Source organism: Macaca thibetana, chromosome 4 (assembly GCF_024542745.1).
Source record: "Macaca thibetana thibetana isolate TM-01 chromosome 4, ASM2454274v1, whole genome shotgun sequence".
NCBI classification, from domain to species: domain Eukaryota; kingdom Metazoa; phylum Chordata; class Mammalia; order Primates; family Cercopithecidae; genus Macaca; species Macaca thibetana.
The window spans coordinates 85,720,800-85,744,241 of NC_065581.1; the positions used below are offsets into that span (position 1 = coordinate 85,720,800).

The 23,442-nt window shown below is 36.5% G+C and overlaps 1 protein-coding gene and 1 non-coding gene across 4 annotated transcripts in view; both read right to left on the reverse strand.

Annotated features, from left to right (window-relative positions):
• Nucleotides 1–23,442, reverse strand: part of RNGTT (RNA guanylyltransferase and 5'-phosphatase) — a 332,045-nt gene that overhangs the window by 87,940 nt on the left and 220,663 nt on the right. The gene's annotated exons all lie outside the window — the stretch shown is intronic.
• LOC126954035 (small nucleolar RNA SNORA73 family) lies at nucleotides 4,644–4,832 on the reverse strand. The gene has a single exon (XR_007725488.1). It is a non-coding gene; the product is annotated as a small nucleolar RNA SNORA73 family (small nucleolar RNA).

A 23,442-nucleotide genomic window follows, 5' to 3' on the forward strand; every position in this document is an offset into this window, starting at 1 on the left:
ATATTTTAAAAAGATGAATTTTAATAATACATTTTATTTAACCATATGTTCTAAAACATTATTTCAACATAGCAATACATATCAGTTATTAGTGAGATATTTTACATTCTTTCTTTTTGCATCGAGTCTTCAAAATGTGGTGTGTTATTTTATACTTACAGCACATCTCACTGCAGTCTAGCCACATTTCAAGTGCTCAACAGCTATACATCATTAGTGGCTACCATATTGGAAAGTACAAACAGAATTAAGAAACTATTTTAACTATATCTTTCAGTCGGCTTGCCATTTCTCTATTATATGTTTCCTTCATTCAGCCTTGTACTGTTACTAAAATGAGCATATACAAAGAAGTTATGCTAGACACTGTAAACAATATATTGTTTGTATATAAACAAATGCAATTGAAATTGCTTAATGATTCTTTGAAAGATTTTGTTTTCCTCTTAGCAAGGCTAAACATATTTTTTGAAATGTATGTATAATTATCAATTTGTTAAGCAAGTTACTCTACGAAGTCAATACAGAAATGAACTTGGGAGTTGGGCGCAGTAGAGTGCACCTATAGTCCCAGCTACTCCGGAAGCTGAGCCTGGAGGATCCCTGGGCAACATAGCAAGTTCCCATCTCTCAAACAAACAAACAAAAAAAGTGAATTTCTACTCAACCAGTGTGCAGACCACATCTGGACTTCCAAAAGGGTTTGATCTAAAATTGCAAGGATTTATCATACATATGTATTTAAATACACTATATGTTGTTTAGAGGTTAAGACAACTGCCTTTATCTGCCTAAAATCCTAAGTAGGTTCTTAAAAGAAATCATGACTAACGGACTTATTATACCAAAGAAAGGGAACAAAATATAAACAATTTTAAAATGATATCTGCATTAAAATGGTTATTAGACATTAGATTTTAATTGTCCTTCAGATCTTTTCCAAGCATCATATTTAAAACTCTTCTCTTTTTAAAATGCTGCCTTGCAACCACATCAACCTAACGGTGAAGCACAACCTGTTCGTAACTACTGGTAAATAGACTTCTAGACAGCAAATGATCCCTGAAAGGCCACATTTCCATTGAATAATAAGACCACAGTACTTTGTACTATCCTATTGTACAAATGCAAGGAGCATAACAAAATGACATCAGTGAAAAGAAAATTTTATAGAAAAAAGATAAATGCTCTCTTTTTGTATGAGGTAAGAAAAAAATTATATAGCTTTCCAAACGCTCAAAACTGTAAACCAAGAAACATATTTCACAGTGACTTTTTTAAAGTTAGACTATCCTTAGTAAATTGTTTTTGGCTTAAAATTAAAAGGCCAGATATTACTAATGGACTTAAATGTTTTCTTGAGTGGAACTGAAAATCCTTTCCAATTCACAATACATTTTCAACTATAAACCATTTTACTTGTTTCCTTCATTTCTAATTTCAAATGAACAGAAAATCTAGTCTTGTTCTTAAATAATCTCTAGAGACAAGTTTAATCTTTCAACATCCAGTCTTTGAATATTTTGTACAAATAAACCCAAACTACTAATATTTCATTCAAAATAAAAAGCTTCACTTTTAAGTTGTAGTGCTGACATCTAGAAATCTGCTTTTCAATAATGATCTGTCAACAGTACATACTTAGTTATTCATTTATAAATTTTCTCATAATTACATCCTCCAATTATTTAGGAACACCTAAAGACACCTTGCCAAGAATTAGATACTCCTGAAGAGCTTAGTTCCAATCTTGACAATTTATATAATCCAGTCTGTTTGCTCAAACATACATTGCATATTCTAAGAAATATAGTTAGTAACTACAACACGTATTATTAGTTCCATATTAATAAAAGTGTGCTTAACCAAACTAACCTTGGTGTAGTACTTTACAGTTATACAGACTCCCTTTACATTTGTATACCTCATTTAATCTATATAACAATTCCATGCAATTCTTAGTGGGTCTTAGACTATCAATCTACTTTGGATAATATTAACTTGCTACATCTTAAATTAATAGGTTTGAGGTAACATGTTCACGCCCACTTGCAGAGAGTCAGCCTTTACCACTGAGAAGTTTAAGAATTTTTAGCAACTGCAAATATATGAACATAGCAGTCATATTGATAAATACATACATGAATAAACTATCAAATGGACAGGCGGTAAGGAGCATTCGTTAGTTCACTCATTCATCCATTTACTCATTTTTTGATTTTTTGAGCACCTACTGTGTGGTAGGCACTGTTACAGTTGGACTGGATATCTAAATGGCATTTATTAGAAGGGAATTTATATTTAGAAGTAATTGAGAAATGATAATCTATTCTTACCATGAGAAATTAAAAGAATACTGGGAAAACAATCTAACTAGTGAATACACTATTAATAGAAAGTAAAACTAAAAATGAATCTATAATTTGATAGTCTAAAGAGAAGCAAGCTGGAATAAAAACAAAATCAACATATCCACACTAATGGACCAGATATCAGAAAGGGGTCGCATGTTGATCTTTTCTTTAGGGGGATAAATTTAATCTAAAATATGTACTTGAGAATAGGCAAAGTGTAAAGCACTTTATTACACTCTGTGAGGATCAAGTAAACAGCTCATATAATACAAGGCAAAATAAAATAAATGCTAATAATCAAATAATATGGGACTTCAAACATAGGAATGATTAATTTGGACTTGGGATATAAAATGTATAATAAATAGGTTGTGTTGTTTTTTAAAAATATGGTCCCACTCTGTCCTTCAGACTGGAATGCAGTGGTGTGATCATAGCTCACTGCAGCTTTGAATTCCTGGACTCAAGTGATCCTCCCACCTCAGTCTTCCAAGTAGCTAGGGCTACAGGCACATATCACCATGACCAGACAATTTTCTGGTTATTTTTTGTAGAGATACGGTCTCACCATGTTGCCCACCAGGCTGGCCTCAAATTCCTGTCCTCATGTGATCCTCCTACCTTGGCCTCCCAAAATGCTAGGGCTGTAAGCGCAAGGCGGTGTGCCTGATAATACTTTAGTTTTATTATAGGCATTCCTAATCTTAGATAACTGAGCTATGGTCTCTAATTTTAAACTTCTTTAGTATCACTTCAAACTGAGTCATTTTAAAGAAAATACTCAATGTGAAAAACAGAAGCCGCTGTCTGAAAAAGCAATACATTATGACCCAGCTTTACCTGATGTTGACTTGAATTTTAATAGAGTGCATAAAGAGAATCTCAGGAATAGGAGAAAGTGTGAAAAGGAAGAAGCACAAAGGAAATCTCCATGATGATGCTACAATACAAATGAATTGCAGTGTCAGGATGCTAACTCTCAAAGACAATCCTGCAAATGTGCTTCCATAATCAATATATTTAGCAGACTAAGAGGGGTATCTAGAATTTAGGCCCTTAATTTTGAGTAACTTTTTCCCAACATGAAACAAACTACTCTAAAAAGAAACTATATCTATATGTTATGTGTTCCCCAAGTCATGTGTTGAAACCCTAACCCTCAAAGAGATGGTATGAGGTGGTGGGACCTTTGGGACGCAATTAAGTCAGGAGGGTAGAATCCTCATGATGGGATTAATGCCTTCATATGAGACTCAGTAACACTTGCTTCCTTTCTCTCTGCCATGTGAGGATACAACAAGAAGGCCGCCATATGGAAACCAGGAAGAGGGCCTCACCAGAACCTGACCATGCTGGCACCCTAATTTTGGACTTCCCATCCTCTAAAACCAGGGAAAGTAGATATCCGTTGTTTAAGTTACCTAGTCTATGGTATTCTTATTATAGCAGACCAATCTGACACCGTATTTAGATAAATATTTAAATACATTTAAACTAATGGGGAAGGCGAAGATGAAAATTAAATAAGCCTGTTCCCAAATTCCAATTATTTCACACAATAGTATTCTTTCATGTGGTAGCATCGATAGTTTATAAACCTATCCCAAATTTTCAGTGTCTTATATTGTGTATGTATAATATATGAAGTGCAGATATAGAATATATCTAATGAAAAGTATATGTACTATATTTATGTTTGCTATGTACATATCACATTTTTCTTTACATTGTAAAAAATTAAACTGAATTGTTTATTTTCAAATAACTACCATATTTCTTAATAAGAATATTTTTTTAAAAATTATCATCTTGTATTATGGGCTTTCTATTATACTACATATGAAAGAGGACATATGATAATGATTTAACATTCTTGATGCATCAGACTGAAAATTAGATATTTACAGACCATGTCTATAACAAAATTCTAATTGGATAATTTCCCCCTTGTTCTCATTGTGAAAGATAAATAAATTTAATTTGGTTACTGGCACGGTCTATGGGGCTAAGCACAGGATGGTGGTTAAAGAAAACATTTAAAGTTCCAATCTTGGTCTGTTGTTCCACTTCTAATCTCAACTCACTGAATGCTCTTGGATAAGTCATAAACTAAATGACTTTTCTTGATTTCCTCATCTGTAAAATGGAAATAACTGTCTTACCTCCCGAAGATACACTACTTAGATTAATTAATAACTGGGTAAAATACTGTGAAACAGAAAGTGATGAAAGTGTTCCATGAAATTATAACTTAAAATTAAGTCATTATTGAAACTGACTTTTTAAAAAGTATGTTGCTTGCATGGTTTGTCTCCTCAGTCATCGTCCACAGGACTCTGAGAGGCTGTGAGAATATGAAGCAAGACATGAAGCCAAGTTTGATCTCCAACATTGTGTAAAGGGACTGTACATCATGGGACACAGCCCTAGCTAACCTAAGCCACCTAGATAAAGCCTGGGAAGAGTGACTCAAGCTGAAAGTAAAAGTACTTTTAAAAATGTACACTGAACACTCCAATTGCATTTGTGAAAAGATCACCTGACTCATTTGAATCTTTATCTTTCAGGGTGTGGGACAGCCCCAAAATAAGTGAGAACTTACGGTTTAGAATAGAAAGCCTCCACTGGCTCCACAAAGGATCTATAGTTTAGTAATACAACACCAGGCTCATTTAATCTACAGCACTAGAAGAATTAAAAGATAAATGATCATCCAAAATGAATTTCATGTAACAATCCTAAAAGACTGAGGTTATTGTTCAATATAAAACTTTTTATCTTTCCTCCTCTAAATTATAAATTGTTTACTAAAAGATGTAGAAATTGTTGATTTGAAAATTAATTTGGTAGAACTGCTTTAGGTGTTTATTTTACTTACCTATTCCTTTCTCTTTTTTTTCTTTTTTTTTTTTTTTTTTTTGAGACGGAGTCTCGCTGTGTCTCCCAGGCTGGAGTGCAGTGGCTGATCTTGGCTCACTGCAAGCTCCGCCTCCCGGGTTCACGCCATTCTCCCGCCTCAGCCTCCCAAGTAGCTGAGACTACAGGCGCCCGCCACCACGCCCGGCTAGTTTTTTGTATTTTTAGTAGAGATGGGGTTTCACCATGTTAGCCAGGATAGTCTCGATCTCCTGACCTCGTGATCCACCCGCCTCGGCCTCCCAAAGTCCTGGGATTACAGGCTTGAGCCACGGCGCCCGGCCTCCTTTCTCAAATCACAAAGATCTTAGATGGATACAAACATCTCAAGAAATATGCACCTATTCTTTATTTCAATTCAACAAGTAATTAGTGAGCAAACACAGTGTCAACTGTTCTAAGGTTATGCATAATATAACTTTTGTAAATTAAATTCTATGTTCCTGCAAAACTTCTGTTTTCAGAAGATGGAGAGAAGGTGGCAGTCTGACAAGGGAGCTCAGGATCCAAGGAACAAAACGATGGGTTTTCTTTTTGTCTCATGTATTTGTTTCTTTGTTTGTTTGTTCGGTTCGTTGATTGGTTTCATGTATTTTCTTTGTGTCTCATGTATTTCAAACTGGGTACTGGAGACGCCAACAACCCAAAAACACCAATGGGAGGAGACCCAGGAAAAAAAAAAAAAAGCCCCAAGAAAAGCATGCCCTCTCTATCCAGGAAGCAGGCCAGCCTAGCAAGACAGAAGCTTTTCAACAAGAACCACTCCACTCTAGCTAAACACCACAGAAAAAAAACAGCAGCCCACCCCCAACCCTACCAGCAAAGGCCAAGTGGTGAAGCTAGACATCCATCCTCTGTAGGTTGTAAAAAGAAGTCCCAACCTTCTGCTGGGGTAGGAACAGAGAAGGTTGAGTGGGGAAGCCACCCACAAAGATAGCAGTGAAGACCAAGGGGAGACCATTCAACTTCATTCCTAGGTTAATTATCTTCAATAGAAGCTCCTACTGAATCAATCTGGTCAGGAGGCAAAGAGTAGGGAAAGAATAGAGTGTATTACAGAAATTCACAAGAAAGTGCTAACTCACCATTTAAGTACTGTTTATAGCCAGGTGTGGTGGCTCATGCCTGTAACCTTAGCACTTTGGGAGGCAGGCAGATTACTTGAGGCCAGGAGTTCCAGACCAGCCTAGCCAACATGGGGAAACCTCATCTCTACTAAAAATACAAAAATTAGCCGGGTGTAGTGGCACATGCCTGTAATCCTAGCTACTTAGGAGGCTAAGGCACGAGAATCACTTGAACCCAGGAGGTGGAGGTTATAGTGAGCCGAGATTGTGCCACTGTACTCCGGCCTAGGCAACAGAGTGAGACTGTCTCCCCACCCCCGAAAAAAGAAAAAAAAAGTACTGTTTATAGAGCTCCTATTGTTATAAGGCACTAGGCTGGAGAAATAGAAGGAAAGATATATTAATAGATGGAGGCTGACAAAAACTTAAAAAAATAAAGTGGTGTCTAGTGATCTTTTAATTCAAGTCTATGATTTGCCCTAATGACAAGACTATATCATAAAAATGAGTTCATATAAGAAAAAAAATGGGTTATAACAAAAGGAAAATACTTTAAAGAGGTTTGGAGCCCCTAATTTTCTAATTTATCTTATTCCTTATTTATATTTATATTATTTTATCATTATTCCTAATCAGACTGAAGTTGCAACATTTCTGTACATGCTTAAAGTCACATAGAAATGTATATTGCCAACTCTTTGTGCTATCTTCCAATTAGGAAAAAATTAAATGAACCACAGTGAAGAAGTAGATTATATGAGGAAAACCTTTAAAAATTAGTGGAAGAAGTTCAACATACGCAAATCAATAAATGTAATCCAGCATATAAACAGAATCAAAGACAAAAACCACATGATTATCTCAATAGATGCAGAAAAGGCCTTTGACAAAATTCAACAGCCCTTCATGCTATAAACTCTCAATAAATTCGGTATTGATGGAATGTATCTCAAAATAGTAAGACCGATGTATGACAAACCCACAGCCGATGTCATACTGAATGGGCAAAAACTGGAAGCATTCCCTTTGAAAACTGGCACAAGACAGGGACGCCCTCTCTCACCACTCCTATTCAACATAGTGTTGGAAGTTCTGGCTAGGGCAATCAGGCAGGAGAAAGAAATAAAGGGTGTTCAATTAGGAAAAGAAGAAGTCAAATTGTCCCTGTTTGCAGATGACATGATTGTATATTTAGAAAACCCCATCATCTCAGCCCAAAATCTCCTTAAGCTGATAAGCAACTTCAGCAAAGTCTCAGGATACAAAATCAATGTGCAAAAATCACAAGCATTCTTATACACCAATAACAGACAAACAGAGAGCCAAATCATGAGTGAACTCCCATTCGCAATTGCTTCAAAGAGAATAAAATACATAGGAATCCAACTTACAAGGGATGTCAAGGACCTCTTCAAGAAGAACTACAAACCACTGCTCAGTGAAATAAGAGGACACAAACAAATGGAAAAACATACCATCCTCATAGATAGGAAGAATGAATATTGTGAAAATGGCCATATTGCCCAAGGTAATTTATAGATTCAATGCCATCCCCATTAAGCTACCAATGAGTTTCTTCACAGAATTGGAAAACACTGCTTTAAAGTTCATATGGAACCAAAAAGAGCCCGCATTGCCAAGACAATCTTAAATCCTAAGCCAAAAGAACAAAGCTGGAGGCCATCACGCTACCTGACTTCAAACTATACTACAAGGCTACAGTAACCAAAACAGCATGGTACTGGTACCAAAACAGAAATATGGACCCATGGGCAGAACAGAACCCTCAGAAATAATATTACACATCTACAGCCATCTGATCTTTGACAAACCTGAGAAAAACAAGAAATGGGGAAAGGATTCCCTATTTAATAAATGGTGCTGGGAAAACTGACTACCCATAAGTAGAAAGCTGAAACTGGATCCTTTCCCTACACCTTATATGAAAATTAATTCAAGATGGATTAGAGACTCAAATGTTAGACCTAAAACCATAAAAACCCTAGAAGAAAACCTAGGTAATACCATTCAGGACATAGGCATAGGCAAGGACTTCATGTCTAAAACACCAAAAGCAACGGCAACAAAGCCAAAATTGACAAATGGGACCTAATTAAACTAAAGAGTTTCTGCACAGCAAAGAAACTACCATCAGAGTAAACAGGCAACCTACAGAATGGGAGAAAATTTTTGCAATCTACTATCTGACAAAGGGCTAATATCCAGAAACTACAAAGAATTCAAGCAAATTTACAAGAAAAAAACAAACCCCATCAAAAAGTGGGCAAAGGATATGAACAGACACTTCTCAAAAGAAGACATTCATACAGCCAACAGAACATGAAAAAATGCTCATCATCACCGGCTATCAGAGAAATGCAAATCAAAACCACAATGAGATACCATATCACACCAGTTAGAGTGGCAATCATTAAAAAGTCAGGAAACAGGTGCTGGAGAGGATGTGGAGAAATAGGAACACTTTTACACTGTTGGTGGGACTGTAAACTAGTTCAACCACTGTGGAAAACAGTGTGGCAATTCCTCAAGGATCTAGAACTAGAAATACTATTTGACCCAGCCATCCCATTACTGGGTATATACCCAAAGGAATATAAATCATGCTGCTATAAAGACACATGCACACGTATGTTTAACGCGGCACTATTCACAATAGCAAAGACTTGGAATCTACCCAAATGTCCATCAGTGACAGACTGGATTAAGAAAATGTGGCACATATACACCACAGAATACTATGCAGCCATAAAAAAGGATGAGTTCGTGTCCTTTGTAGGGACATGGATGCAGCTGGAAACCATCATTCTCAGCAAACTATCACAAGAACAGAAAATCAAACACTGCATGTTCTCACTCATAGGTGGGAATTCAACAAAGAAATCACTTGGACACAGGAAGGGGAACATCACACGCCGGGGCCTATTGTGGGGAGGGGTAGCGGGGAGGGACAGCATTAGGAGATATACCTAATGTAAATGACGAGTTAATGGGTGCAGCACACCAACATGGCACATGTATACATATGTAACAAACCTGCACGTTATGCACATGTACCCTGGAACTTAAAGTATAATAATAATAAAAAAAAAATTAGTGGAAGAGAGGATACAGAGTATGTCCAAAACCAGATGTTTAGTTGATATATTTCTTTTAAAATATATGTTCACAAATCTCATTGCAGCAGAAGGCTATCCCTTTTCATAGTATAAAAATGGTTAAAAGCAATGATATATATTTAGAGTTATAGAAAATAAGCATCTAAGTAAAGCAGTTACAAGCCTAATGTACAAGTTATTTGGATAAGAAAATGGGCATTAAGAAAATAGCAGACTTGAGATTTAGGTTCACTAGGACCACTTAGTGCAAGTGTATTATTGGCAAATTCAATAGACTTAGAGAGGTCATCATGGTTGGCCTTCTTCAATCCCTCTGCCTAGAATACTGCAATCTATCAATAAATGCTTACTGAATGAAGGAATGCCACATTTGACATTTGGCTTTCCCTTCACTTGGCTTCCATGAAACTTTTCTGACTGCCTTGAAAATCACAGGCTATCACTTGGAATTCAGTTATCTGCTATTCTTAAACAAATTTGGAGTTTTTTATTCCTTCTGCGGTTCAACTCAGACACTGCAACTTTGAACTGAAATAAATGATTCATTCTCTAGTCTAAATGTATTCAACTGGTTACTGAGAAAATTTCAGATTTATACTGCTTCTTCCAACTTGATTATAGTACTTTAATACCTGCATTCCAAATGTTAAACTACCTGTAATCCTTTACATTTGTAATAAAAACAAAAACTTTACATATTTATTATTGCAACTTCCAGTGTTGACTCTGTGAAACTTATGAAGAGATTGCATTTTTACCTCGTACATTTATTCAGCTTGGCTAAAGAACTCAATTTAAATTTTATCTATATTAAAAAGCCTCTGAGGCCGGGCACGGTGGCTCACGCCTGTAATCCCAGCACTTTGGGAGGCCGAGGTGGGCAGATCACAAGGTCAGGAGATCGAGACCATCCTGGCCAACATGGTGAAACCCCGTCTCTACTAAAAAAAAAAAAAATACAAAAATTAGCCGGGCCTGGTGGCGAACGCCTGTAGTCCCAGCTACTGGGGAGGCTAAGGCAGGAGAATGGCATGAACCCAGGAGGCAGAGCTTGCAGTGAGCCGAGATCGCGCCACTGCACTCCAGCCTGGGAGACAGAGAGAGACTCCGTCTCAAAAAAAAAAAAAAGCCTCTGAAATCCAAGGACACTTGCTTTTCAATTTGCATTTAAAAGATGTGTATTTAACAAAATGTTTTATTTCTTTCAAAAGAATTTAATTTGAAGTTCTCAGGGTACTTGTACCAAAGTACGTATTATCATAAAAATAGGTAAAAAATTCAAAGATAACCTAGCAGAATTCCTTGTCATCTTTCTTACTTTACATATAAAGAAACAAAAAGCCATTCGTGTTTACTGGTTCACCTGTCAGTCCATCTACTCATTTCATCATTCAAGAAGTGCTGAGCATCTCCAGGCTGGCATCTGGTGCAGAGTAAAGAATAAAAAGACATCCCTACTTTGTGGTTAGTGGTTTAGAGGAGAACTAAAACCTTGGTTGAGCTCAACTCCTAGTCTAACATGTTTCCATTGCATTGGTTATAATGAGAATTCAATTACAAAGCATTCATTCTCGAATGGTGCATGCTACTAATATTTAATGGTGCCATTAATTAGATAGAATATCCCAAGTAAAAAAGTTAAACGTTTCCACTACCTATTAAAGATTTTGGGCGTTATCAATATGTTACAGTTCCTATGAGATAAAATTATTATTAAATCTATACTTTTCAGATTTCAAGACCTTCAGATATTTTTTTCTGTCCCACCTAAACTTTACAATGATAACAAATTTCTATAGTCTTCAGCCTTTTTTCATTTTCTAGCCACAATCCCTTTACCCTCACCTAAACACCACAATATACACGTCAGCCTCTAATTTTTCATACAAGTTATACCACCTCTCTGGGAACATTCTCCTGAGTTTAGTGTTCTCATCCAAACCGTGGACTTAATCAGAAAGAACGACAAGAAACTTATCCTCCCAATCATCCTTAATAACCTAGTACTTATTATTGTTTCATTAAATTTGATCCCTAAAGCTCCAGAGATGTTAATTGCCCAGGTTGTGAATATGGTATTTGCTATGCCATTAATGAAATTATAATTTCAAAAAAAGAATTTTTCTGATCACTTTTAAAGAAAAATACTATCGAACAGATTAGGAATCTGGTCTACTGCTTATGCAAATATAAAAGTACTATTTATAAGGAAAAAAAGGTAAATCTGGGTATATGATGAGTAGTTAACATTCATTAAGGGTTAAGGCACGTTTTAGTTGAGAAAAGCTTCTGTAGTGGTAAAAACTGTTGTATTTTTTCATTAAGTAATTAAAGAGGTGATCATTAGGAAATACAGAACAGATATATACAAATTTTAAGAACACAGACTTTGGTTTTCAGCTACAACATGTAATACAGCTTGCAAGTCATCATTCCCACCCTAAAAAAAGAAAAAAGGCTAAACAAACCAAAAATATATGACTTTTCTAAGACTCATCAGAGAATTCAGATCACAGGGCAAACTGTTACCCTAAAATCTAGAGACACAGGAGAAAAGAAAGAATCAGAGCCAAGCACAGCACAGATCAGCATATCTTGAACAAAAGCTGCTGGAGTCATAAAACGGTAAGAACACTTGCATGATAATTTTGACAAATTACTGGAAGTGAGTATGGATTATTTGGTATTAAAAAACTGCTGTTGACCTAGTCTTAGGGCAACCTTAATACTTTGATGGGCTTTATTTCTAGGTTTTTGACAAGGTTCTCACATTACAGATCCAAGAAAAATCCCCTCACATATAGGAGAGTGGGAGAAGAAAAGTAACTATAGTCATGACCCTCATAACAATGTTTGGAACAATGATACATGGTTATCAAAGGTGGTCCCATAAGATTATAATGAAGCTGAAAAATTCATATCATCTAGTGACATCATAATATCATAGTGCAATGTATTATTCATGTTTGTGGTAATGCTGGTGTAAAACAAACCTACTGTGCTGCCAGTTGTATAAAAGTACAGCATGTATAATTATGTACAGTACATAACACTTGATAGTAATGAAAATGTTACTAGTTTATGTATTTACAATAGTGTATTTTTATTGTTATTTTAGAATGTATTCCTTCTACTTATTTAACAGCAACAACAAAAAGTTAACTTAGAGATTAACACATGCAGGTCCTTCAGGAGGTATTCCAGAACATGGCATTGTTATCATAGATGACAGTTTCATGCATGTTACTGGCCCTGAAGACCTCTGAGCCAGACACAATGTGGAGGTGAAAAACAGTGAAACTGATTATCCTGACCCTATATTGCCTAGGCTAATGTATGTGGAGTTCTGATAAGGAAGCAACAATGAGGAAGGGGCCCCAGGTAGGAAAGAGCAATGAACAATTCTTCTGACAGATGGCTAATCACAAACAACCTGAGAACTCAATGACCCATGTAGCCCCCTCAGCACAGCCCTACAAAACTTCCCTACAGCCCGTCACTTTGCAGACAGCCCCTTCTCTGCTGTGCTGCCCACTGCAACTTTGCAACATTATTTTCACTTTCTCTAATAAATCTACCTTTCTACCTATAATTGTCTTGATAAATTCCTTTACCACCTGTGTCACCGGCCCAAGATAGTCACTACCTACAACATCTTAGTTTTTAACTAAACGGTAAAATTAAAAAATTAAAAATATTAAAAATTAAAAATTTTGAAAGTATAAAAAAGCTTATAGAATAAGGATATCAAGACAGAAAATTTTTTACACAGTTGTACAATGTGTTTAGGTTTTGTTTTTTGTTTTTTGAGACAGAGTCTCGTTCTGTCACCCAGGCTGGAGTGCAGTGGTGCAATCTGGGCTCACTGCAACCTCCGCCTCCCAGGTTCAAGTGATTCTCCTGTCTCAGCCTCCCCAGTAGCTGGGATTACAGGCATGCCCCACCACGCCTGGCTAATTTTTGTATTTTTAGTAGAGATGGGATTTCACCATGTTGGCCAAGCTGGTCTCAAACTCTCAGCCTCAGGTGATCCGCCTGCCTCAGCCTCCCAAAGTGATGAGATTACAGGCGTGAGCCACCGAGCCCAGCCGTGTTTGGATTTTAACCTAACTCTTTTTACAAAAGAGTCAAAAGGTTAAAAAAAAAAATCCTAAAAGTTTCTAAAGTAAAAAAGTTATAGTGAGCTAAGGTTAATTTATTGTTAAAGAAAAGAAAATTTTTAAATAAATTTAGTGTAGCTGAAGTGTGCAGTGTTTATAAAATCTACAGCATTATGCAGTAATGTCATAGGTCTTCACACTCACTCACCACTCACTCACTTACCCAGAGCAACTTCCAGTCCTGCAAGTTCTATTAGGTGCCTGATACAGGTGTACCATTTTAAAAAATCTTTTGTACCTTATTTTTACTGTACAATTTCTTGTTTAGATATGTTATAATATGTAAGTACAATTGTGTTACAATTGCCTACAATATTTAGTATAGTAACATGCTGTACACATTTGTAGCCTAGGAACAACTGGCTATGCCATATAGCCTAGGTGTATGGTAGGTAATACCATCTAGGATGATGATCCCCAACCTTTCTGGCACCAGGCACTGGTTTCATGGAAGAAAATTTTTCCACAGACAGGGGAAGGGGGAGATGATTTTGGGATGAAACACTTCCACCTCAGATCATCAGGAATTAGATTCTCATAAGGAGCACGTGACCTAGATCCCTCACATGTGCAGTTCATAATAGGGTTCGTGCTCTTTTGAGAATTGCTAGATATGAGTTCTAAATTTCTTTTCAAAGAATCAATATGTCAGTATGTTCAATTCCTTGTCTTCTACTTTTAAACTTAACTTCCTCGTAAAGCAACCTTTTTTGATTACCTGCTCTACCCTGACTCATTCCAATTACCTACTCCACCCTGGCTCATTCCAATTACCTGCTCCACCCTGACTAATTCCCACTACCTGCTCTGTCATAACCATTTTTCCCGCCAAACCACTCACCCTGTCACTCTCTTTAAATTAGCCAATCGGAATTACTTTAGCCTTGTGCCGTCTAACCCTAGCCAATAGAGGAAGGACAGAGCAACAGCGGCCACGTGCATCAGGGATAAGAACCCCTTTCCCTCCCTTGCCCAAGTGTGCGTTCACCATTGCTCCATGTGTAAGGGCATACCCTTCTATAGAAGTACCTTGCCTTGCTGACAACTAAAATTTCATATTCTAGTGCTATTTGTTTTGTGGCACCAAAACTTAATTATAACAATTTGGGGGCTCGACTGGGATTACATTCCCTTCCAGGGCGGTCTCTGGTTCTCTCTCACGAGGAAGCATGACCCGCCCACTTGTGGCAGCCTCGGGGATGAGAAATCAGGACCCACTCAGTGTGAAGAATAACCAAAGCTCTCAGCAACGTGGAAAGAAACAGCCAGGAACCTAGCTTAACGGATCCTCATATACTGCGGAGATGACTCTGTGTACACACCAAGGAAGGAGAAGCCGCTGGAGACAGTGAAGTATTTCCTTGGTGGTTGGGACTAAGGAAAAAGCTGCAGGGTGGTAAAGCATTCCTTGGTTAGGACATACCAAGGAGAGAGAAACCGCAGAGGCGGTAAAGCATTCCTTATAGTAGGGACTAGGGAAAGAAAGCCATGGGGGGTGGTGAAGTATTCCTCAGTTGGGATGTCTTGGAGGCTAAAAAGAGGTGAGAGATCTCCATTGAGGAGGGGGATGAACCTCAGAAAGAGGTGAGACATCTCCATGATAGGGGGTTGAACCTCAGAAAGAGGTGAGAAATTCCCATGAGTGGGGGTAGAACCTCACACAAACCTCTGGTAGTAAGAAAAATATTCAGAACCCCCTTTCCTTTCTTCTCAGGAGAAGAAAGAGTAGCTCCACTCCCGCCAGTCCCTCCCCTAGGGGAAGGGGAAGGAGACGGGAGAACAGTAGCGTAAGTGGCTGGCAGAGGCAGGGACCAGCTAAGAGGAAAGAGAAACTGGGAGAGGAAGTCAGAGAGGAAGAGAGAGAAAGAGACAGAGTCAAAGAGAGAGAGAGAGAGAGACACGCAGAGAGAGAAAGACAAAGAGGGAATCAGAGAGAGAGAGAGAGAGAGACACAGAGAGTCAGAGAGAGAAAGAGAGAGAGAGAGAAGTAGTAAGGAGAAAAGAGTGTGTCCTATTCCTTTAAAACTCAGGGTAAATTTAAAACCTATAATTAATAATTGAAGGTCTTCTCTGTGACCCTATAACACTCCAATACCACTTTGCTGTCAGTGTAAACAAGGACGTAGCCCGAAAGCACTGAGGCCACTGACAACCCATAGCCTTCCTAACCAAAAAATCCTTAGCCCAGTAACCCACGGATGGCCTAAATGCATTCAGTCTGTACCAGCAACTGCTTTGCTAACAGAAGAAAGCAGAAAAATATCTTTTAGAGGAAACCTCATTGTATGCACACCTCATCAGGTCAGAACTATCCTAAGTCAAAAAAAAAAAAAAGAAAGCAAAAACGTAGCTTACTGACTCAAGAACTTTAAAGTAAGAGGCTATTCCATTAGAAAAAGGTGATTTAACATTAACCACTGAAAATTCCCTTAACCCAGCAGGTTTCCTAACAGGGGATCTAAATCTTAATTAACACAAATTATGGAATAAGATAGTGATTTTAAAGTAATAACAATATGTCAAGAACTCTAAGGGATAGACAGTATGCAAGAACAAATGGGTAATGTCAGTAGAGAGATGGAAACTCTAAGAATGAATGAAAAGAAAATATAGAACAATAAAAAATAAACAAACTGGACTTCATAGAAAAATTTTAAGATGTATTCATCAAAAGATACCATAGACAGAGCAAAAGGCAACCTACCGATAGAAAAAAAAATTGCAAATCATATATCCAATAAAGGTTTAACATCAAGAATACAGCTGACCTTTGAACAATGTTAGGGGCACTGACCTCCCATGCAGTTGAAAATCCACATGTAACTTTTGATTCCCCCAAAACTTAACTACTAATAGCCTACTGTTGACCAGAAGCCTTACCAATAACATAATCAATTAACATATATTTTGTGTATGTATTATATACTATATTCTTAAAATAAAGTAAGCTAAAGAAAAGAAAGTTATAAAAATCACAAGGAAGAGAACATATATATATTAAGTATTCACTAAGTGGAAATGAGTCATCATAAAGGTCTTCATCCTCATCATCTTCATGTCCAGTACGCTGAGGAGGTGGAAGAAGAGGAGGGGTTGATCTTGCTATCTGAGGGGTGGCAGAAGCAGGAGAAAATCCAAATCTAAGTAGACTCACACAGTTCAAACTGGTGTTGCTCAAGGATCAACTGTATAGAGACATTTAAAACTCAACAACAACAAAAACCTGATCCAAAAATAGACAAAGGAGGTAAATAAACATTTCTCCAAAAAAGACATATAAATTGTCAAGAAGCATAGAAAAGTGTTCAAAATCACTAACCATTATAGAAATGCAAATCCAACCTACAATGAGATCTCAGTTTACACCCATTAGGATGGCTATTATCAAAGAACAGAAAACAATATTGGCAAGGATATGGAGAAATTAGAACCCTTGGGCACTGCTGCTGGGAATGTACAATAGTACAGCCACTGTAAAAAACAGTATGGCAGTTCCTTAAAAAATTAAAAATAGAATTGGCTTATGATCCAGATTCCACTTCTGGGTATTTACTCAAAATAACTAAAAACTCTGTCTTAAAGACATATTTGTAAACCCATGTCCATAATAACATTATTCACAGTAGCTAAAATGTGGGAGCAGCCTGAGTGTGCACTGACAAATGAATAAGTAAAATGTGGTATATACATATAATGGAATATTACTTGGCCTTAAAAAGGAAGGAAATTCTGACATATACTACATCACGAATGAACCTTGAGGATATTATGCTAAATGAAATAAGCCAATTCAAAATCACAGATGGAAAGTAGAAAGCCAGGGGCTGGAGGAGGAAGCAATGGGAAGTCAATGTTTAATGGGTTACAGAGTTTCAGTTTCACAGGATAAAGAAAGTTCTAGAGATAGATGGTTGTGATGGTTGCATAATATTATGAATGTATTTACTACTACTGAATTGTACACTTAAAAATGATTAAGATACTAAATTTTATGGTTTTTATATTTTACCACACTAACAAAAAAATGAAGGAAGGAAGGAAATACAGTAAGTCAAATTCACTGCAAGAGAAATTAAGAATGCCTTTGATAGGCTCATCAGTAGGTTGAAAACAGCTGAAGAAAGAATCTGTGAGCTTGAGTATATGTCAATAGAAATTTCTCAAACTTGTCAGGGTGTGGCGGCTCACACCTATAATCCCAGCACTTTGGAAGGCCAAGCTGGGTGGATGGCTTGAGCTCAGGAGTTTGAGATCAGCCTGAGCAACGTGGCAAAACCCCATCTCTACAAAAAATACAAAAATCAGCCAGGTATGGTGGCGCATGCCTGTAGTCCCAGCTACTTGGAAGTCTGAGGTGGAAGAATTGCTTGAGCCCAGGAGATTGAGGGTGCAGTGAACCGAGCTTGTGCCACTGCAGCCTGAGCAATAGAGAGAGACCCTGTCTTCACCCCCTATCCCCCTCAAAAAAAAGAAAAAAGAAACGACCCAAATGCAAAAAACAAAAAACAAAACAAAACAAAAAAGAATAGCATATCCAAGAACTGTGGGATGATTTTAAAAGGTTTAAAAAGGTAACTAAAATACCAAAAGGAAAAGAAAAATGACTGAAGCAGAAGAAATATAAGTAATAATGGCCAATAATTTTCCAAAATTAATGATAAATTTCAAACTACAGATCCAGGAAGCTAAAAAAGAAAAAAAAATCACCACGCAAGATAAAAACTGAAAAAAATCTAAACATAGGCACATTATATTTAAACTACAGAAAATCAAAGACAAAGAGAAAACCTTAAAGAGAACCAAAGGAAAAACTCCCCTCACCTACAGAGGGTAAGAGTACATAACAAGAATCACATCAGACTTGTCAGAATCATGCAAACAAGAAGACAGTGTCTTAAAATTTAAAGCATTGAAAGAAAAAAAAAACCAACAACCTTGAATTCTGTATCCAGCAAAATTAACCTTCAAAAGGACAAAAATTTTCTCAGACAAAAACTGAAGAAATTCCTTACCAGAAGACTTGTCCTGAAAAACGTTATTAAAAAGAAGTTCTTAACAGAGAGAGAAAAAAAAGATACAGGTCAGAAACTCAAATCTACATGATGAAACAGAGTGTTAAAGAAGGAATAAATGACAGTAATATAAAATATTTTGCTTTTCTTTTTCTTAATCAGAAATAAATGTCTATTCAAAGTAATAACAGTGATAATGTATGGGGCAATTACAGCATATAGTTCAGTGAAATAAATTACAATAATGTTATAAGGGATGAAAGGGAGGAACTGAGATACTCTGTTATAAGGCACAAGCACTACCCACAAAGCACTGTAGTGTTATTAGAAAGCAGATATAGATTAGTTGTAAATGTATATTGCAAACCCTAGGACAACCACTTTTAAAAAAAACTGAAGAGAAGTATAATTTATATATTAAGAGAAGAGAGAAAATGGAATAATATAAAATGTTCAATTTCTACCAGAGATGTCAGAAAAAGAGATTTTAAAAATGAAAAGAACAAGTACAACAAATAAAAAACAGATACAAACATGGTTGATATTAATCCTATGATATCAAAATTCACTTCAACTCTCAAGGACCTAAAAATATTGATTAAAAAACGAAGACTGCCAGAGAAATTTTTTTTTAAAAAGACCCAACTAATATTTTCTATAAGAAACCCATTTTAGACATAAAGATGCAGGTAAGCGAAAAGAGATGGAGAAATACGTACCAAGTTAACACTAACTAAAAGAAGGTTGGAGTACAGATGGTCCCTGACTTAACAATAGTTGAACTGACAATTTTTCAACTTTATGGTGATGTAAAAGCAATATGCATTCAGCAGAAAGTATACTTTGAGTACCTATACAACCATTCTGTGTTTCACTTTCAGTACAGTATTCAATAAATTACATGAAATAGTCAACACATTATAAAACAAGCTTTGTGTTAGATGATTTTGACCATAGGCTAATGTAAGTGCTCTGAATACATTTAAGGCAGGCTAGGCTAAGCTGTGGTGGTTACATAGGTTAGGTGTATTAAATGCATTTTTGACTTAACAATATTTTCAACTTACAATAAGTATATTGGGAAGTAACCCCACCATAAGTCAAGGAGCATCTGTATTTATTAATTTCAAATGAAGTAGACTTCAGAATAGTAAATAACCAAGGATAAAATGGAGTATTACATAATGATAAAGGGGTCAATTCTCCAAGAAGACATAACAATCCTTAACATGCATATGCCTAAAAATAGAACATCAAAATATATGAGGCAAAAACTAATGGAATTAAAAGAGAAGCAAATCCACTATTATGTAGCTAGAAACTTTAACATCCCCTTTTTAGTACCTGATAGATCTAACAGGCAGGAAAGCAGTAAAAATGTTGTTGAGTTGATAAACAACACTAATCGACTGAATTTAGCTGATATTTATAGAATAATTCATCCAACAATAGCAGAATAAATATTTTTCTCAAACTCACATGGAACATTCTAAAAGAGAGGCACATTCTGGGCCATAAAATACACCATAACAAATATAATGTTTTTTTCAGATGATAATGGAATTCAACTAGAAATCAGTAATAGAAAGATGCTGGAAAATCCCAGAATATTTGGAGATTAAACAACTCACTTCAGAATAACACAAGTGTAAAAAAAAGAAGAAGGACGAAAGAAAAAGCAGGCAAGAAAAATGTTAAAATATTTTGAACTAAATCAAAACGAAAATACAAGCTTGCCAAAATTTGTGGGATGCAGTGAAAGCAGTGATTTCAGGGAAATGTACAGCATTGAAGGCATTTATTTGAAAAGATCTAAAACCAGTAACTAGTTTCTATTTTTGAAAATTCTGGAGAATGAGCAATTTAACCTTAAAGCACTCAGAAAAAAAGAAATAATAAAAATTAGAGCAGAAATCAATGAACTTGAAAACAGGAAATCAACAGAGAATATCAATAAAATCAAAGCCTTGGTTATTTGAAAAGATTTTTAAAATTGATCAATCTCTAGCCAGAGTAACCAAGAAGAAAAAAAGAAGGCATACATTTACCAATACCATAAGTGAAAGAAGGGACATCACTATTAATCACATGGATATTAAAAGGATAATAAAAAAACACTAAGAACACTCTATGCTCACAAATTTGATAATTTAGATAAGGTGGATCAATTCCTTGAAAGGCACAAGCTACCAAAAGTCACAGAAGGAGAAACAGATAATCTAACAAGGACAATATTTATTTTAAAAATTAAACCTATAATTATTAACCTTTCCAAAAATAAAGCACTAGGCCCAGATGTTTTCACTGGGTGCATTATACAAACATTTAAGAAATGACATCAATTTTCTATAATCTGTTTCAGAAAATAGAAATAGACAGAATACTTCCTAACTCATTCTATGAGAACATTACCTTAACACCAAAACCAGATAAACATGATAAAACAAAACTACAGATGAGTGTCTCTCAAGGACACTGTCATAAACTGATTGTGTGCAATGCAGAACTTGTAGTCAATGAAATTGGATATTCACTCAGGAGAATGATACCTAACTTCTTTAATACTTCATTTAGGTATCTCTACCATTTAGGAGGAGATACCTAAACAAAGTATTGAGAAGCTTGGTTACTCCTTATGGCTTATAGTAAAATGCAAGAGAAAGAGAAATAAAGCTGTTGTTAGGCAAAAAAGAACCAGAACTTAAAGATGTGGCAAATTCTCAGTCTGTTCATATTTTAAAAGATGAGAGCTTTCTGAGGAGAACACCAAGGCTGTGGCTGTACTATCACTCAGTAAAGAGACTATGAAATTATCTGAGCAGATACACTGCCAGTGTGAACTGTAAAGGACTGAAGGAAGGATTCAGGATTCATGGATTCTACAAGATGGAAACATACAACCATCAGTGTGTGAACATGCATTATCCTTCAAGAAAATGTAACAACACCAAATGTGATTTAGAAATCATCAGAGAGCTGCCATTCTCACCACAGTCTCAAAGGGCAAGGATGATTTCAATCCTTCATGATTTCAACAAGCTAGGTTATTGCTACGCAGGAGCCTTGGGGACAAATCACCCCACAGAGCCTTGGAGGCAGGAGTCTATGGAGGTGGGGCTGCCATCTCAGTGGATCCAGTTGTTCTGAAAGGCAGAGCATGAAATCAAAGAGATTATTTTCAAACCTTAAGATCTAATGGAATTTCCTCAATAGGTTTTAGACTTGTTTGGGACATAACACCCCTTTCTTCCTTCTGATTTCTCCTTCTTAGATGAGATCAGGCACGTTCAGCGTGGTATGGCCATAGACTGATTTTTCCTTCCTAGAATGGGAATGTTTATCCTGTGCCTGTACCACTACCATATTTTAGTAGTACTTGCTAGTTTTACAGATTCATAGCTAGAAAGAATTTTGCCTCAGGATGAATCATACCATGAGTCTTACCCCTTTCCACTTTAGATGATATTTAGATGAGACTTTGAACTTCAGGGTTGATGCTGGAATGAACTAAGACTTGGGATAAAATGAATGTATTTTTCATGTGAGAAGGATATCAATTGAGGGAAGGGAGGCAGGGCTGAAATGTTTGTCCCCGCTCCCCAAATTCATATGTTGAAGCCCTAACCTCCATAGCTATATTTGAAAATATGGCCTCATAGGAAGTAATTAAAGGTAAATGAGGTCACAAGGGTGGGGTCCTGATACAATAGGATTAGAGGTCTTATAAGAAAAGACAGCACAGAGTGTTTACCTCCTCCCCTTGGGCCATGTGAATACACAGTAAGAAGACGGCATCTGCAACTCAAGGGCAGAACCCTTGCCAAACACCAACCCTGCTGTAATCTTGAAATTTCAGTCTCTAGAACTATAAGAAAATAGACTTCTGTTGTTTAAGGCACCCAGTCTACGGTATTTTGTTATGGTAGCTCAAGGAGACTAAGACAAACATAAATGCAAATATCCTCAACAAATTATTACCAACACTAAATCCACCAATGTATAAAAAGAATTGTACAGTACCCTAAAAAGGGTAGAGTGTAACTTTTCAGTGTTTGAGTGTAGGCTTCACATAGTGACTTCCTTCCGAAGAGTACAGTAAGAAAAGGAGGAAGAAATGGGTTATCTTTAAAATGAAGAAAACTCACAAACCCTACTTTAGCCAGGTGGTCAAGGTCAACGTCAAAAATCATAAATTCATGTTCGTAATATGTACTCTTGATATAGTGTGATAGAAATCGCACTTCACCTGTGATCTTCATCCCCCTAAACCCATAACCCAAATCTGATTATAAGAAAAACAAGAGACAAATTCTAAATGAGAAGCATCCTATAATACATTTGAGCAGTGCTTCTCGAAACTGGCAATGTCATTAAAAACATGGAAAGTATGAGAAAATGTCACAGCCAAGAGTACCCTAAGGAGATATGACAACTAAATGTAATGTAGTATTCTAGATGGGATCCTGGAAAAGAAAAAGGACATCAAGTAAAAACTAAGGAAATCTGAATAAACTACGGACCTTAGTTAATAATAACATATCAAGTCTGGCAAACATGTGAAACCCCATCTCTACCAAAAAATACAAAAATTAGCTGGGCATGGTGGCACATGCCTGTAGTCCTAGCTACTCAGAAGGCTGAGGCAAGAGAATCTCTGGAACCTGGGAGGCAGAGGTTGCAATGAGCCAAGATGGTGCCACTGTACTCCAGCCTGGGTGACAGAGTGAGACCCTGTCTCAAAAAATAAATAAATAAATAAAATAATAACATACCAATATTGGTTCATTAATTGTAAT